General features: G+C 40.4%; 1 pseudogene; it reads right to left on the bottom strand.

Annotated features, from left to right (window-relative positions):
• Window positions 1–4,423: 4,423 nt before the first annotated feature.
• Window positions 4,424–15,625, bottom strand: LOC148193394 (uncharacterized; annotated as a pseudogene).
• Between the last annotated feature and the right edge of the window lie 407 nt (window positions 15,626–16,032).

Here is a 16,032-nt window from a genome sequence, read left to right as displayed (position 1 = left end):
GTACTCACATTGCTTGTGGACCTTTGTCCACTCTGGCCTCCCTTGAATGTTTCGGTCGTAAATACCGCCCCAGAACCCCCGTGATACCTTCCCCATGTCAGATTTTTCTTACTGGTCATTCCCCCACTCATTCTTGGGTTCTTACTGACCTCTTTCACGTCTCTGGCTACCTCCATGGCTGTTAGCAGGTCCTTTGGATTATGGGGTCTAATCTGGCTACCTCCAGAAGCTGCTCCTCGGTTACTTCGGTAGTTTGAGCCACCAACATCTCAAACTCTTGAACGTACTCCTCTACCGTCTCCTTCTGTCTCACTGCTGCCAGTTTTTCAAACACAGACCCTCTGTTACTTCCCCCAAACCTCCTGATCAGCGCCTCCCTCAGGTCTTCCGAAGAAGGGTTCTTGATTTTCGTTTTCCAGAACCTAAACCAGTCTCGTGCCTCCCTACATACAAATGTAAGCCAACCAGAGCCTTTCCTCCTCCAATTCCTTCTCAGAGCCTTCTTTCTTTCTTAACCGATCTCCATTCACCGATCCTTGACTCCCCTCAAAGCTCCTATCCTAGTTCCTCTCCCTTATTCCAAGAATTCACGTGATTTCTTTGACTTCTTGGTATATCCCCCGTGCTTCGGCCTTTAATTCCTCCACCGTCGTTTCCAGCGAATCCAACCTTCCCTCCACAACACCCATTCTTGCTTCCATCACGCTCCTCACCCGCAAGTATCTAGTAGGTTGGACCAATTTGATAGATTTCTTTGGTCAAGAAATCAATCTATCACTCAAAACATTACACACAACCAGATTACTGGAAAAACAAAACTGTATTATTCTTGTAATCAAAGAATAAAATGATACAGTTCAAAACTCTAGAGGGAACACTTTCCCTTCACAGGAAATAGTCCTGTCTATACAAGGAATTCACAAAGCTCTCCACCTTACAAGAGCCCCTGCCTTCTTATAAAGGCAACCCTTACTAACTATCCAACTGTTAACCGAACAGTTACAAACCCCTAACCTCCTAACCTCTTCATTAATTTCTCTTCCTCCTCCCATAAACCCTTAACACCCTATCAGAAACTTATCTATTAGCTAGAACAGGTCTGTTTCGAAAAGGTTAGTGGAATCATATCTACATATCTCATACAACAATTTGACAGGTTACGTGCCATCTTTTGTCAATGCTTCAGTGAATACATCCGTTTGAGCAACAACAGTTTAAGTAGTTTATCCAAAAGAATATTTAGCAAACGATTTTTCTTAACAAGTTTGTACCTTAGCTACAATGAAATTTTCTATAGCATTCTAGATCTGATACAAGACCTTGCTCATATAAGGTTGAACATACTAAGTTTGAAAGGTAACTGCTTTACAAGACATTTACCAGAGCAACTATGCCAATGGGCAGATTTGGGTATACTAGATCTTTCTTATAATAATTTCTTTGGTCCAATACCCTATTGCTTCGGTAAAATGCTTTTGATAATGATGACCAATGGCTACATTTAATGGCTTTCGTGGTAAAAGTTATAGCTATGCTTCGTTATCAAATATAGAATAGAAAGCAAACTTCACTACGAAGAAAAGATCCTACACATATATAGGGAAACAACCTTGCTCATATGTCTGCAAGCTTGGAAACATAACTAGAATTCGAGCATTGAATTTGTCTCACCAATGATTTGATTGGACAAATTCCAGTTGCATTCTCCAATTTAGTACAGATAGAAAGTTTGGATGTTTCTTTCAACTGTTGAGTGGTAAAATTCCTCTACAACTAAATCAATTGTGCTCTCTTGTATTTAGTGTTACACATAACAACTTATCATGTGATACACCCGAGCGAAAAAGCCATACCATTGATGAAAACAGTGATGAAGGAAATTCTCTTCTTTTGTAGACCTCCATTGCTAAAAAGTTGTTGTCCTTAAGCCCCAACCATTTCTCCAAATGATGAAAACGATGAGAGGCTGTTTGTTGTTTTTTGTGTAAGTTTAGAAAATAAAATAAAATATGAATCCTACATTTCATTGAATGGTCAAAATAAATCGGTCAATTCATTTTGTTATCTTCCAAAAAGAAAATTGGGTGTTGGCGAAGGGTGACAGAAAAATAAAAAAGCAAACCTCACTAGTAAAATAAAGGGATTAGCACTAGTACATTCGAGGGATATGGCCTCGGTTACTTACGTTTATAAACACCGGTTCTATAACCGGTGCATATCCACACGAGGTAAAAACTCTATCTCTTTTTGCCTCGGTTGTCAGCCGAGTCAATATCTCATATTCTCCTGCCTCGGTTGGGACCTGAACCGAGGCAGTACAGTGAAAGCAGCAAGCATTGTGTTGAAAGCAGAAAGCAAAAAGCATTGAACACAAACAAAATCTGATAATGCAATGTTGAAAGCAAAAAGCATTGAACACAAACAAAAACAAAATCTGATAGTGCACCTTGCAGGCAAATCCATTCAATGATTAATGTTTGTGGAACTAAGAAAAGATCTTTCTTCTACAAACACGAGATCATATCATATTTATTCAATATTACATAGAAGAAGAACAACAACACTAAAGTTTTGCAAGACCACCCAAACCACCACCCTCTTCAGGTTTGGAATCTGCAGGTTGAGAAGGTGCAACAGCCTTGTCCTCATACTGGTGCAGATAATCGGCAACTTTGTCCACGTACTGCCCTATGCCCTGCTGTTCGTCCAGTTTTCCATACTTCCCCGCCGTAGAGCCGCCGCGCCCAAAACACAAATCAAGCAAAAATCCCAAAGAAATCCAAACACAGATCAAATAAAAATCCTAGACCCAAATCTCACCTTCTCAGACCGAGACATTCTCCGCCGCAGAGCTGCCGTGCCCTCCGCATTTGCCTCTGCCGCTTCTCCTCCTCCTCCGCCGTCATCAAACCCTAACTCGCACCACCACCATCAACATCAGAAAAACCCCAATCGCAACCTGTTCAACCTCCATGGCCGTCGCGAATCAGCAACCTCAGACGACGCCGCGAATCCACAACCATCAACATCAAACCCTAACGGCCACCGCTTGTTCTTCCAGAGGTGACGCACTCAGACGAGGTGGAAGCTGCGTAGGCGTCGCACGACGAGGTGGTGGCTCCCAACGGTAGGGTTTTCGCGAACAGCCGAAGGGATCTCGTTTTCGGAGGCAGCAATGGCGGAGGGCTCGCCGATCTGGAGCAGCTTGGCGATCTAGAGCGGCTTGGCGATGGCGATCTGGAGCGGCGGAGGCAGCAGCGACGAAGGTAGCAGTGGCGGAGGCTACAGTAGAATGGGAGAGAACGGAGGGAAGAGTGGGAGAGCACGGCAGAGAAAGCACGAAAGATGTTGGGAGAAGTGAGAGCACGAGGGAGGGAAGAAGAAGATGTTGGGCGGTGGAAGTGAAAAATATCAGAGAAATGGAGAGTTAGTAGGAGCACATGCCTCTGTTTTTATCAAAACCGAGTTAGTAGTGCCCTTTAGGCATCGGTTGCTGGGCAACCGAGTTAGTAGCTCTTATCAGTCCCATCAGCTGTAAAGTGGAGCAGATTTGGACACCGGTTTATGCTTTGGTTTTACGTAGAACCGAGTTAGTAGCACATTTTAGGCACCGGTCATGGGAAACCCGAAGCATATACTTAAGCTATTATTACGAATTTGCCACCGTACTTTTATACGCTTCGGTTTCGCTTAAACCGAAGCGTATATTGCGCTTTCTAATCCCTTTTTTTTACTAGTGTAGAAAGCGCCATATAGGCTTCGATTTTATAGGAACCGAAGTGTATAGATCTATATGCCTCGGCTGCCCCGACACCGATGCCTAAAGCCTGCTACTCCCTCGGTTCTAAGCTAAACCGAGGCATAAAACTCTGCTCCATACCTGCTCCGCCTGCCTAGATGGGACTGCTCTGCCGGCTGGCTGTTCTGATGTACAGCTACTGCTTCGGTTGTACTCAGAACCGAAGCATAAAAGGCCTGCAATTCGCATTTCCATACTGACCGAGGTGATGATGCAACTTTTTTTTTTTGTCGATTCTTTGCGCCTCGGTTACATTGCTGATCGAGGTAGTAACGTTTGCATGCCTCGGGTGTTCGAAGACCGATGCCTTTTCTCGTAATTCTGTCTGATGTTTACGCCTCGGTTTGGTTGTTGACGGAGGTCGTAAGGTGTTTATGCTTCAGTTAAGTGGAGAACCGAGGTAGTAAGCTGTTTAAATTGCTTCGTGAAACAGAACCACTCTTCTCTCCTGTTCATTTTCTTCTCAGCGCGAAACAGAACCATTCTCCTGTTCATCTTCTTCACCACCGCCAAGTGCTTTGGTTGTTTCCTCTGCAACGTTTGGAGCGCGCCTTTGCTTCCATCTCCGTCGCTAGTGCTTCTCATTTCTGGGTTCGCTGTTGCCTCTTCCTCCATTTGTCGCGGCTACCTCCATTTGTCTCGCCAAGCTTGCTGCCACTGGACCCCGGTGCTGATCGAGGAACGGGGCTTGAACCACTGGACCCCGGTGCGGATCGACGGCGAGTAGAGGGCTTGAACCACTGGACCACCGTGCAGATCGAGGAACGAGGCTTGAACCACAGGACCCCGGTGCGGATCGGCGGCGAGCACTACAAAAAAGAAGGGCATTACCGAAGGCCAAAAGCCCTCGGAAAATGCCATAAACCGTCGGAAAAGGGTAGTTACAGACGGCTTATCGACGGCCAAGGAGCCCTCGGTAAATCCATTGTCGCTAACAATTACCGAGGGCTTCTGCCCTTCGGTAATTACCGAGGGCCAAAAGCCTTCGGTAATTACCGAAGGGCAAAAGCCCTCGGTAATTTCCGAAGGGCAAAAGCCTTCGGTAATTACCTAGCGTGGGTATTTACCGAAGGGCAAAAGCCTTCGGTAAGTTGGAGAGAATTGTAAGGGACAATTGTATTTCTGGCGAAACCAACAACACAAACAGACCTGCATAAGAGTTTTCAAGCACAATCAAACCTGCATAACAGTTTTCAAGCACATACAGACCTGCATAATGTGCATCTCAAAGATGCAATCTTTGATCAATATCCATAGAAGGAACATTAATCCATAGAATATCCATTAATCCATAGAACATGTATTTATAGTTAAAACATAAAACAATCAATCTTAATGATGTTCTAACATCCAAAGTCACCAAGTTGATCTAACATCGAAATGATCTAAACTTCAAATGTTCTAATATCCAAATGTTTCTATAACAAGTAATAAGAAAATGAAACTAATAATGTACATAGTTATCATCAGAATGATCTTCATCATCCTCCTCCTCTATTGATGGTTGGACTGATGTGGGTTGGACTGATGAGGGTTGGACTGATGTGGGCTCATGAGGGGCAGCGGGTGACGAGGAGGGTCGTGGCTGGGTCGGAGGGATATTTTGTACGTCCTGTGAAGTTTCTGGCAAAACTCTCATGACCAGGGCCTTAAAGTTTGTAAACTATGCTCTCAAATCAGTGATTTCCTGGTCACGTTGCTCCAGTGCCTGCGTGAGGCGGAGAACGACCTCGTCAGGAGCAGTGGTGGAAGAAGAAGGTTGGTGCTTCAGAGTACCTCCTCTGGATGTTGTATAGTTTGCAGCAAGTTGTCCTGCACCGTACAGTCGACCCTTTTTCTTCCCACCAACGATCTCAACCCAACACTGTGTCCTACGTATGTCGTCTTCTGCATTACTGCCATCATCCGGTGTAGGAGCTGACTCATGTTCAGATCTGACCTGTGAAAGTCTCGTAGAAAATTCTTCCTGTTGAAACATTAAAAGCAATGTTAGGGAATGATAGAATAACATAAATGAAAAATTAGTAATAGTAATAGTGTTATTTGCTTACATGAGTCTTCCGAGATCTTTCATCAACGAATTGATTAGTGCCCTTCCTTACATGAGTCTGTGCAAAGACCTCATCAACATGGACCGCCCGTCCCAGAGCTTGTGCCTGTAACATAATTTACGATTTGAAGTGCATATATGGAATAGAAAATACATAACTTATATATGAAAGAAAAAGTTAGGGAATGAAATTTTACCATACGAATGGCATGCTCATGAATGGTTATTGACCCACCAGTATGCAGGGTGCCACCCTTTTCAGATGCTCTGTTTCTCAGCACAAATCTTTAAAGAAGTTTCTAATTTCTATCAGTGGATTTAACACGTGCATTGGCAAACAACTGAACGCAAGAGGGATGAAAGTCTCCATGAATACATGACAATCATGACTCTTCAACCCTTGAATAGTACCGTTCTGAACATTGGCACATCTGGACAAGTTAGAAGCATATCCATATGGCATTCTAAGCTCCTTGATCCATCCACACACTATTCTTGCCTCGTCTTTTGACATGGTGTAATTTGCTTTTGGTTTAAATAATCGGCCATTACCTTGCGCCTTCAACTCTAAGTCTTTTCGTCCACAATACAAAGGTAAATCTTTTCTTGCTTTCTCATTATCTTTTGTCTTACCTTTAACATTCATAACTGTGTTGAAGATTGATAACAGTTGAAAAACTGTTATTTTCATGCTTAAAGTTGATACTAAAAGCAACCTTTAGACTTAGAAACTAGCTTGAAATCATGCCTTTTGTTTATATTTTCAGAAATAAGAGAGCTGGACAGGTTTATGCTTGATTTAAGTGTTTTTGTGCAGGTTTTGAGGTGAATTTGGTGAAAGAAGTGAAGAATAAGAGAGAGGACATTTGAAAAGACAAGAAAGAGTGCAAAAAGGAGAAGTCGAAGGCACCGCTCAGCGGCAAACTACCGCTGAGCGGCACTCAAGAGGTGACGTTGGAACCGCTGAGGGGCAAAATGGCCGCTGAGGGGAAGAAAGAAGACGCGCAATCACCGCTGAGCGGTAAATACCGCTGAGCGGCACTTTTTGGGCTTGGACTTTTGTAATCTTTTGTAACTCTAGATTAGTATATAAGGGCTTGCACGTCCTATAGTTAGCATCTTTGGCAGAAACGAGGCAAACACTCTCTCTTTCACCCCTTTGAAGGAGGATCTTGGATGCTCAGGCTACCTCTTCACCTTTATTGGGTTTATTCTTTCATACTTTCATTGTAATTCATCTAGGTTCACCATGAATATGGTGAACTAAACCTTGTATGTTTGTTGGGGAATCAAAGTAATCTCTTGAAGCTCTCATATATGGATTTGTTGAGTACATCTTTGAATTAAGACATATGCTTTCTTTCATCATTAGTTAGGGTTTTTCCTCTTTGCTCAATGCTTGCATTGTTTAACTCATTCTAATGCATGATTATTGGTTTTGTTGATACGGACACGTACGGGGAAATCTAGATCCGGGGAATTTCTCCCAATATTATACTGACAATATTATATTGGTTGCCTTTAAGCTCCTGCACTCATGAACTAATCATTAGGAATGCTAGGAATTGTATGAACTATTTGATTAGGGAGAAGCCATCTAGAATGGTACATTAGAGAGTGGCATTAACAATGATGATTTGAATGTTGAATTCCTAAAATATATGAGAGTGGATGAGATGAAATTGACCCCCCAACAACATATTCATTCATATATTTCCTTGAAAGTGTTTATCTTTTGTCTTTGTCATTGATCAATTCATGCATACATATTTAATTTTCGTCTTTGCATATTAAACTTCAATTATTGTGTTCTTAAGTTTTAGCTAATCAACAAATCACATAACTAAACTAGGCCGTGAGTCCTTTGGGAGAACGATACTTGGTCTTACCAAGTTTATTACTTGAAACGATTCGGTCATACTTGCCAATTGTGAAACAAGTTTGTGACATCATATTTTGGTGCTTACAAATTTGTCCATCAAGTTTTTGGCGCCGTTGCCGGGGATTCATGGTTTAACTGGTTAATTTGTGTGATTATTGATTATCTTTGACTTATTTTTTTTATTTTATTTTAAATTTCGAATTTTTATTTTATTTTATTTTTCTGTTTATAATTTTCTGTTTGTATTTTATTTTATTTTATTTTATTTTATGTTTTTATTTTTCTGTTTTTATTTCCTATCTTCTTATCTTTTCAATTATATCCTTTGATTTTTTTTCTTTTCTCTATCTTTTTGTGCTAACAATTGTTTTTAGGGTTTTGTGCCTAATGTCTGCAGAATGCAATTTGGTCAAGAGTTTAACTATAGGGGCACTCAATTCTACCAAAGTAATCTCAACCAATGGTGGGAACCTCACTCAAGCATGGATCAAAGCCAATTTTGGCAAGCTGCTGGACAATTTGAGAACCAACCACAACAACAATGGCAGCAACAACCCTTTCTATCAGGAAGTTTGGATAGGTTGGAGGACACCCTTCAACGATTTTTGAAAAATTCCGACTCTACTCAGAAAAGCATTGAAGAATCATGTAAAAGAATGGAGATGCAACTTCGTCACATTAGTCAGATATTAAATGATGATGTTAATACTGATGTTAACCTTAAGGAGGAAGGGCAAGTCATTATCACTGAAAGTGACAAGATTCTTGATGAGGAAAAATTAGAGGGAGATGAGGAAAGGGTAGAGAGAAAAGAGAAAGAAGAGTTGAGTGAGAAAGATAAAGATGAAGAAAAAGAAAAAGAATTGGTTGAGAGAGAAGAGAGAAAGAAAATTTGTGTGAAGATAAAGAAGTTGAGGAGAAAAAGAGAAAGGAAGAAAAAAATAAAAGAAGAGAAAAAGAGAAAATTTAGGGAGAGAAAAAGGAAGAAAAAGAAGATGAGAGGAAAGAAGAAGAAATCACATGAAAAATCACATCCTCATCTAAAGAAGAATCATAGGAAGGAAAAGAAATTTAAGTGCTTCATGGAAATCTTCAAAAAATTGGAGATTAAAGTTCCTATGATTGAGACACTGCAACAGGTTCCTGGTTTGATCAAATTTCTGAAGAAGTTCAGTAGGAAGAAGAAGAAAAAGAAGAAGGAACTTGAGCTTTACTGGGTCAAGCTAATGACATTAAAAGAGCGCTTGTTGGGAGGCAACCCAGTGAATTTAAAAACTTTTGATTTGGTTTTGTAATTTTTAATTTGTGAACATTAGTTTTGTAAATATTTTTGTTGGATCCAGCATCTACTGAAGGATGTTAGGTTTGTAACACCTACTGATGGGTGTTGGTGAGAAAATTTTGCACCTACTGATGGGTGCTGGTAAGTTGGAAACACCTACTGATGGGTGTTGGTGGATTTTGGGTCAGGCTCGTGACGTTAAACAAGCGCTACCTGGGAGGCAACCCAGTTGATTGATTGTTTTCTGTTTGTTTATTTTTAGGATTTGCATAAGCATTTTTAACATTGAATTGCAGGGAACCTATGAGGGGTATACTAGGAAGGCACGTAGGTCAAGAAAAGAAGGAGAAGGGCACATCACGAAAGTGCCGCTGAGCGGTACTATCGCAGATGGGCTTAAGTTCCCCTTAGCGGAACCCGAGCCCATTGGGGTATTTTTAAACCCTAAGCTGCGCGTTTTTATATTCTTTCAAGCTCTTCTCTGCACTAAGACTCCCACATATCTCCTCTTAGGTTTCCCACATCTTTTTACTCTTCCCTCTTTAGAAAATTTCTCTTCCACTCACTTTTACACTAGTGTGCTATCAAAGTTTGGGGTTGGAAGAGAGCATTCTAGTTTGGAAGCATTCTCATATCATCTAGCATCTCCACCCAAGTAAGTAAAATGCATTTTGTTCATTCTAGGGTTCTTGAAATTGACTGTGATTGTCAAAGCATGAATATTTAGGGGTTTTGATTTCTATGCATGATTTGATGATATATTTGATGTTTGAACCGATTAAACTGCTTGATTATGAACTGGAAAACTGAAAATTGCATTTGGGTGGAGTTAGGACAGTTTAAAAACGAGATTTGCAAAAATCTGCAGATCACCGCTGAGCGGCACTCTGCCAGATTTGCTTTTTCTGGTTTGTTGCGTGTTTGAATGTGGCACTGGTGGCGCTGAGGGGAAATTCTGGCCCTCAGCGGTGGTTTAGCTTCAAAAGGAGTTTTGTTTTGTGTTTACTAATGATTAACATCGTGTTCTGTGGTTTTGGATTTATGTTTGAATGCAGGAATGACATCCTCTTCAGGAAAGAGATTGAAAACCATGGCAACCAAGAGAAAGGAAAAGGAACCAGAGCAGCCCCATAATGGCAGGTTCCTCTCTAGGAAACATGAGAAGCACTTTAGGGTGGTTCAGGACAGGAGACTTCTAATGGAGAGAAAGGTTGGAATGATACCTAACTTTGCTCCTCAATTTGGAGAGCAAGTGTTAGGGAATGATTGGGGGAAGCTAGCCACTTATCCATCACCTGCCAACATAGCTGTGGTGAAAGAATTCTACACCAATGCAAAGAAGATTGGTGATTATCCAGCTGAGAATTATTTGGGCTATGTTAGAGGCCATGCTATCAGGTATGATCCTGACTCCATCAGTAACTTTCTGGATACTGTGTGGGCTGGTGAGCAATGCCAGTTTGCTCTTAGCATGGAGGAAGGTGCTGACTTTGAGGATGTTGAGAGAGTATTGTGCATACCTGGAGGACACTTCCAAAGGAATAGATCTGGCTCAGTGGTTAATATTAGGAGGACAGATTTGACTCCTCTTGCAAAGTATTGGATGGCATTTTCTCATGCCAACATTCAGCCATGTTCACATGTGTCAGATATTACTCTCAGCAGGGCACTCTTCATCTACTGTGCTATCAGAAACTTGAATGTTAATATTGGGCAGGTGATAGCTGATGAGATTAGTGTGTGTGCTAACACCTCAAACAACAAAGCACCACTGGGACATCCTTCTTTGATCACTCACCTTTGCAAGCTAGTTGGGGTGGACACTTCTGTTCCACCATTTGAGAGGCCAAGAAAAGCTATAGATGAGGCCTATTACAGACAGTACTGTGGAGGTGAGGAGGCAGCCCAGCCAGTGCCACCACGCCAGGCTCGTAGAGAGAGAAGGCCAGCACAGAGCAGGACTTCTGCTGATACTCATGAGGCAGAACCATTCCAGATGAGGGACATGTATATGTCTCTTATAGGTGCTCAGTTGCAGTCCATCCACAGAGGGCAGGTGGCCACGGCTGAGATGATAGTGGGGATGTATGATACCCCTCCAGCACACAGGTGGACTATGGATGAATTCCATAATGTGGTAGCTTGGCCAGAAGAACCATGGCATGGAGGAGCTGAAGCAGTTGAAGCTTCAGCCCGAGACATGGATGAAGATGAAGCTGAGGAGGAGGATGCATTTGATGAAGATGATGATGAAGAGGAAGAGGAAGATACAGAGAGCTCGGACTGATGAGGAGCTGAGATAACATTTACTGATGAATGCTATCATATGATTATGCTTTTGTGGTTTAAGTTTTCTGAACTTATTTGTTTTTGTTTTTAGATTAGGGTTTGATGTACTCTATTGAACACCTGGTTCCTTATGATGGTTTGCTATTAACTGTGATTGTGTGATAAGTAATGATTGAATGATGCTTATTGATTGATTAATGTTGAGATGATGTGCACATTAAAATGCTTATACAGGTGATTCACAAGCTTTGTGAACAAATGCATAATATCATGATTGTGATTGTGAAATTAAGCAGGATGTGTATGTCAAATGTGAATGAGCTTATATGTGAGGTTTTGAGCTCCAGAGTTGTTATTGTTGAATGCTATTACTTTGAAAGCATGAATGACTTTGCCCAGGTTTTCTATGATTGAATCAATTGCTTGTTTTGCATCATATGATCAAAGGCCGTGTTTTTGAAACCCTTTTTATTGGCCAAATTCATAAAGTTAGCCTTCTAAAAGAGAACACGTTGTGTTCTATCCTTTGAACCCTTAGCCTTAAATATACACTGAACACCCTTGATTGAAAATCTTTACCTTGAGTTAAGTAGAAGATCTTGTGTGGTATTGTTAAATGTTCAAGTTTGGGGTTATTGGGGAAACATGAAAAAGGAAAAAACATTGAGCTAACAGCTAAAAAGTAAGAATATGCAAAGAAAAGAAAAGAAAAAGAAGCAAAGCTCAATGCAAATGCAAAAGCAAAGGCAAAAGAAAGTTGGGAATGAATAAGAAGATTGTGTTGTTATGATTCTCTTAACTCAAGGATTTTGTGATCCAGAAAAACCAATTTTCTTGTTAGCCCAGCCACATTATAAGCCATTGAAAAGTCCTTGTGATGATGCATGCTTGTGAATGTATTTGATTGTGGTTAAATGAAAGGCAAAGTTGATTCATGTGACATTGTGATAGTGGAGTGAATGAGTGAAACACTTTACCTCTTATACACTTGTGTGTTGAGTGAAACACTTTACCTAGTGAGGAAATATTCCATAAGCACATGAACATCCATGCTTAATTGATTGATCATTCATGAAAAATAGCATTTGTTGGAATTTAAATGACTTTGTGAACACTAAAGCATGTGCACATCTTGATTGAACTCTTGGTCTTAAGTTTGAGTGAAGTTATTACTTATCTTGAAAAGAGGATTTTGAATGAGTGAACCATCATATGAATTGGTTGGAGATGGAGTTACATTTTATTTGCTTGAGGACAAGCAAAGTTCTAAGTTTGGGGTTGTGATAACAGTTGAAAAACTGTTATTTTCATGCTTAAAGTTGATACTAAAAGCAACCTTTAGACTTAGAAACTAGCTTGAAATCATGCCTTTTGTTTATATTTTCAGAAATAAGAGAGCTGGACAGGTTTATGCTTGATTTAAGTGTTTTTGTGCAGGTTTTGAGGTGAATTTGGTGAAAGAAGTGAAGAATAAGAGAGAGGACATTTGAAAAGACAAGAAAGAGTGCAAAAAGGAGAAGTCGAAGGCACCGCTCAGCGGCAAACTACCGCTGAGCGGCACTCAAGAGGTGACGTTGGAACCGCTGAGGGGCAAAATGGCCGCTGAGGGGAAGAAAGAAGACGCGCAATCACCGCTGAGCGGCACTTTTTGGGCTTGGACTTTTGTAATCTTTTGTAACTCTAGATTAGTATATAAGGGCTTGCACGTCCTATAGTTAGCATCTTTGGCAGAAACGAGGCAAACACTCTCTCTTTCACCCCTTTGAAGGAGGATCTTGGATGCTCAGGCTACCTCTTCACCTTTATTGGGTTTATTCTTTCATACTTTCATTGTAATTCATCTAGGTTCACCATGAATATGGTGAACTAAACCTTGTATGTTTGTTGGGGAATCAAAGTAATCTCTTGAAGCTCTCATATATGGATTTGTTGAGTACATCTTTGAATTAAGACATATGCTTTCTTTCATCATTAGTTAGGGTTTTTCCTCTTTGCTCAATGCTTGCATTGTTTAACTCATTCTAATGCATGATTATTGGTTTTGTTGATACGGACACGTACGGGGAAATCTAGATCCGGGGAATTTCTCCCAATATTATACTGACAATATTATATTGGTTGCCTTTAAGCTCCTGCACTCATGAACTAATCATTAGGAATGCTAGGAATTGTATGAACTATTTGATTAGGGAGAAGCCATCTAGAATGGTACATTAGAGAGTGGCATTAACAATGATGATTTGAATGTTGAATTCCTAAAATATATGAGAGTGGATGAGATGAAATTGACCCCCCAACAACATATTCATTCATATATTTCCTTGAAAGTGTTTATCTTTTGTCTTTGTCATTGATCAATTCATGCATACATATTTAATTTTCGTCTTTGCATATTAAACTTCAATTATTGTGTTCTTAAGTTTTAGCTAATCAACAAATCACATAACTAAACTAGGCCGTGAGTCCTTTGGGAGAACGATACTTGGTCTTACCAAGTTTATTACTTGAAACGATTCGGTCATACTTGCCGATTGTGAAACAAGTTTGTGACATCATATTTTGGTGCTTACAAATTTGTCCATCAAAGACATTGTCAAAGAATTTTTTTTCTGTGTGCATGACATCGAGGTTGTGTCTTAGCAAGTTGTCTTTCCAATAGGGAAGTTCCCAAAATATGCTTCTTTTACTCCAATTATGCCATTTTCCAAACCCTTCTATCCTATTGTGACCAGATTCAGTGACTTTTGGATATTCTTTAACTCTTCTCCAAACGTGTGATCCAGTCAACTTGGGCCGGGGCAAATCCGTTTCAACTTGCCCTTTGCGAAATGCCTTTTTGTTTCTTCTAAAGGGGTGATCAATGGGCAAGAACCGTCGATGGTAGTCAAACCAACTACTTTTCCGACCATAACTCAATTGGAATGACTTTGTATGTTCCATGCAATGTGGACAAGCTAATTGACCATGCGTGCTCCAACCAGATAACATGTCGTACGTTGGGAAGTCATTAATAGTCCACATCAAGGCTGCCCTCATAAGGAAATTTTGCTTCCTTGAAACGTCATACGTCCAAACACCATTCCATAACTTCTTCAAATCATCAATCAAAGGCTCCAAATATACATCAATCAATGATTTGGGATTAGATGGACCTGGTATTATACACGATAAAAACATGTAAGGCTTTGTCATACACATCTCAGGTGGTAGATTGTATGGGGTAACTATCACGGGCCAGCATGAATATCGTGATGCAGACGCCTGAATGTACGGGGTAAACCCATCAGAGCATAGACCAAGTCTGACGTTCCGCGGTTCACTAGCAAAGGATGAATGTTTACGATTGAAGTGCTTCCAAGCTTCACCATCAGAAGGATGACGCAAAAATCCTTCAGTTTTGTTACCATCATGCCATGTCATGTGTTCTGATGTTTGCATTGAAGTAAACATTCTTTGTAATCTTGGAATTATAGGCAAATAGAACATGGACTTTAAGGGAATGGGTTTTTTTTGCCTCCGGCCAGCATGCATCGTATGATATCGAGGTGAGCCACAAAACTTGCATTCAACCAACAATGCATCATTTTTGCCACTTTCATTGTTGTAGAATAACATACATCCATTAACACAACAATCAATCTTCTTCACTTCCAATCCCAACTTTGAAACACACTTTTTGGCTTGGTAATAATTCTTCGGCATAAAATTGTTTGGTGGTGTCAAATCTAACATCAATTTTGTATAAAAGTCCATTGCTTGAATGGACACGTTCCAATTAGATTTGCCAGCCATGAGTCTAATGCACACTGATAATTTTGACTCAGTTGAACCTTCAAATACAGGTAGATTTGCCTCTGTCAGTAAATTGTAAAACCTCTTAGTGGTTTCATTTGGAGGCTCTTCATAATTAATATCGTTTGCTTCTTGTTCAGCATGGCGACGAAGAGCATTGTCGACCATCTCTTGCATATCGGCAAATTAATCTATCTCAGATGTATGTACAATAGTATTCGAACCTGATGCAACCCGCTTTTCAGCTGCAAAGGTCGAAGGAATTTCTTCACCATGAAATGTCCAAACCGTGTAATTTGGCATGAACCCTTTTTGGTATAGGTGAAGTTTGACGACTTCATCTTTCAAAATCCTTGTACATTTGCACTTGATGCATGGACATCGAATCCCTCCATCAACAACATAATATTTATTTCGTCGGGCCGTCTCCACAAACTCTTCAACTCCGATGACAAAAGATTCCTTCAAACCTCTCCTTCCACTATAACAACGGTCGTACATCCATCCATGATGGTTGAGAAAATGGGCCATGTTCTGTGACAAGCCAAACAAATAAAAACTTAGCCAAAACAGCAACACTCCATGAGACATAAGTAATAAACCTATTACTACTCAAGTCAAACATGGAAGGCAATTTCAACACTATTGTCATAGGCATTCAATAAGGGCATCCAAAGAGAAGTCCTCAGTATTGAAATGCCTTTGACATCCTAAGTGGTTGTGTGTACAATTTGGGGGAGTCAATAATCTGACATTATTAAAGTTCTCTTTTATAGAGTACTTTTACATATTTTGTACATTGTCAGTGTTTAAGGTACTGTTACCCTTCTCATTCTATTGAGAATGTTTTTAGTACCATAGGACATTAAATGACTACTTAACTTAATGAAGGAGTACCCTAATAAATTAACATACAATATACAGGAGCATACAATATA

Source organism: Vigna umbellata, chromosome 9 (assembly GCF_029865625.1).
Source record: "Vigna umbellata cultivar VRB3 chromosome 9, Vumbellata_1.0, whole genome shotgun sequence".
Taxonomy (NCBI): domain Eukaryota; kingdom Viridiplantae; phylum Streptophyta; class Magnoliopsida; order Fabales; family Fabaceae; genus Vigna; species Vigna umbellata.
This window is presented reverse-complemented; position numbering and strand designations above follow the sequence as displayed.